The sequence below is a fragment of the Octopus bimaculoides genome, chromosome 6 (genome assembly GCF_001194135.2).
Source record: "Octopus bimaculoides isolate UCB-OBI-ISO-001 chromosome 6, ASM119413v2, whole genome shotgun sequence".
Lineage (NCBI taxonomy): Eukaryota > Metazoa > Mollusca > Cephalopoda > Octopoda > Octopodidae > Octopus > Octopus bimaculoides.
This window is the reverse complement of record NC_068986.1, coordinates 33,168,615-33,170,921: the sequence shown is the minus strand read 5'-3', so window position 1 is coordinate 33,170,921 and position 2,307 is coordinate 33,168,615. Positions and strand designations below refer to the sequence as shown.

At 34.9% G+C, this 2,307-nt stretch overlaps 1 non-coding gene across 1 annotated transcript; it reads left to right on the top strand.

Annotated features, from left to right (window-relative positions):
• The first annotated feature begins 2,011 nt into the window (after nt 1-2,011).
• On the top strand, nt 2,012-2,083 carry Trnaq-uug (transfer RNA glutamine (anticodon UUG)). Its single transcript has one exon. It is a non-coding gene; the product is annotated as a tRNA-Gln (tRNA).
• Nucleotides 2,084-2,307: the final 224 nt, after the last annotated feature.

The following is a 2,307-nucleotide window of genomic DNA, read 5'->3' as shown; positions in this document are numbered from 1 at the left end:
CCACTACCATAATCATCGTTGTCGTCATCATCACCATGATCGTGATCATCACCATCATGATGATGATCATCATCACTATCGTCTGCCGCATCATCAACAAGAAATACCACCACTAGGAACGGCAGACAAACACAAACAAACAAAGCTGCAGCAAAAATCAACACAGAATTTCCACATGCTTTTCCCTAGCCAACCGACCGACCGACCGACCGACCGAACACCGAAGAAACCAACCACTCAACCAGCCAGCCACCCACCCACCGAACCAACCCCACATCCTCAATATCATTCATTATCAACGACATATCCTTAACATCTCTATCATCAACATCATTATCAACATTATGACTTACTTCACCACCAACGTCGTCATCGCCTCCGACAGTACCTACAACGGACACCTTCCCACGCTACTATCAACCTTCGTCAGCATTTCATTATACGAATTATATTTGCCAGCAAATTACTTACAAGCCAAACAAATTGGTAATAATGATAAATTATAGATTATCAAATATCATTTTCGCATCATGCCACTTACTGAAACCTAAGAAAATCTCGGCATAAAAATCTACTTATATCCATGTGTGTGTGTATGTATCTGTGTATGTATGTATGTATGTATGTATGTATGTATGTATGTATGTATGTATGTGTGTGTGTGTATGTATGTATGATTGTATGTATACATGCGTGTATGTATTTATGGATGTATGTACGTATGTATGTACATATACAAGCATGTATGTATGTGTGTATGTATATTATATGTAAGTATGTATGAAGTATGTATTTAATTATATATATATATATGTGTGTGTGTGTATGTTTGTGTGCCAGTGTGTATATGTCTGCATAGAGAGATAAATATATATATGTATATATATATATATATATGTTTATGTATGTATATGAAGGAATATAAAAGGCGTATATTTAGGGAATTATTAATATGTAAGTATATATTCAATCATATACATGTACACACTCATACACATACACATCTATATATATACACACACACATCTATATATACGCACACGCAAATATAGACACGAGCATGTATTTGTATATATGCATATTTATGCATCAATATGAATATTCTTTTTACCTATATTTAAACATGCGCTTGTATTAAAAAACTCACATGCTCATCGCACTCATATATATATATATATATATTGTATTTCGGGATGGTCATTCTTTTTCTTTGCTAAATAAACGCACGCACTATATATTCGTTCTTCATTCACATATTACTGTTCTTATTTTAATTCATGTCCACTGTCCGGAAATCTAACGTCACACATCTGTGACCTCCTCACCGACGCTTTCCGTCTTCGTGTGTGCTCTTGCTCAGCTTATTCCAAATTCCAATGCGTGTAGGTATATTTCTGCACAGACACAGAAACACAAGTATACAAACAATAAGTCCTGGGGTCAATTTGTTCGACTAAAGGTGGTGTTCCAGCATGGTCGCAGTCAAGTTGACTGAAACAAGTAAAAGAATAAAAGAATAAAAGTATACTATCATAAATATGAGGATAATAAATTGAAATATTTTATTTCCAGTGGTTAGCATGCATAAATACAAGTCATATTTTAAAAACATTTTATGATAGTAATATTTATAATTCTGAGGCTATGTAGGACACAGTTTTAAATTTGTTTATCTACTGCTGGACTTTACGTTTACGCTTGTGCACTAAGTTTAAATCCATAATGGATAAAGATGTAGCTGTTTTCGGTACGTATTTGCAAATTCAATTAATTAACTATCTCGCTGACGATTCTCAGATTCCAAATTAGTTTATTTGGCAACTAATAGAGAAACTCGAGTTCGGGATTGTCTAATTCATTTTTGTTCGTTCTGGTGTTATAACAGCGTGCCTCATGAATTCTTTTTTCATGGCTTGAGTTTTAACTGCTCCTTCTAGTAAGTAAGGAATCTTGTCAAAAGTCTCCTCTTTGTGTAAAAAAATATTGCATACATTTTATATTAAAAAAAATTGGTCTCATGGTGTAATGGTTAGCACTCTGGACTTTGAATCCAGCGATCCCAGTTCAAGTCTCGGTGAGACCTCATAATTTTAAATGGTGGTGCTCCAGCATGGCCACAGCTCATGAGCTGAAACTAGATAAAATGAATAAAATGAAAATGAAATATGTGTGTGTTTGTGTATGCTTGTGTACGTTTGTCATCCCACCACCATCATAGCTTGACAACCGATGTTGGTGTGTGTACGTCCCCGTAACTTAGCGTTTCTGCAAAAGAGAGCGATAAAATAAGTACTAGGTTTAGAAAGA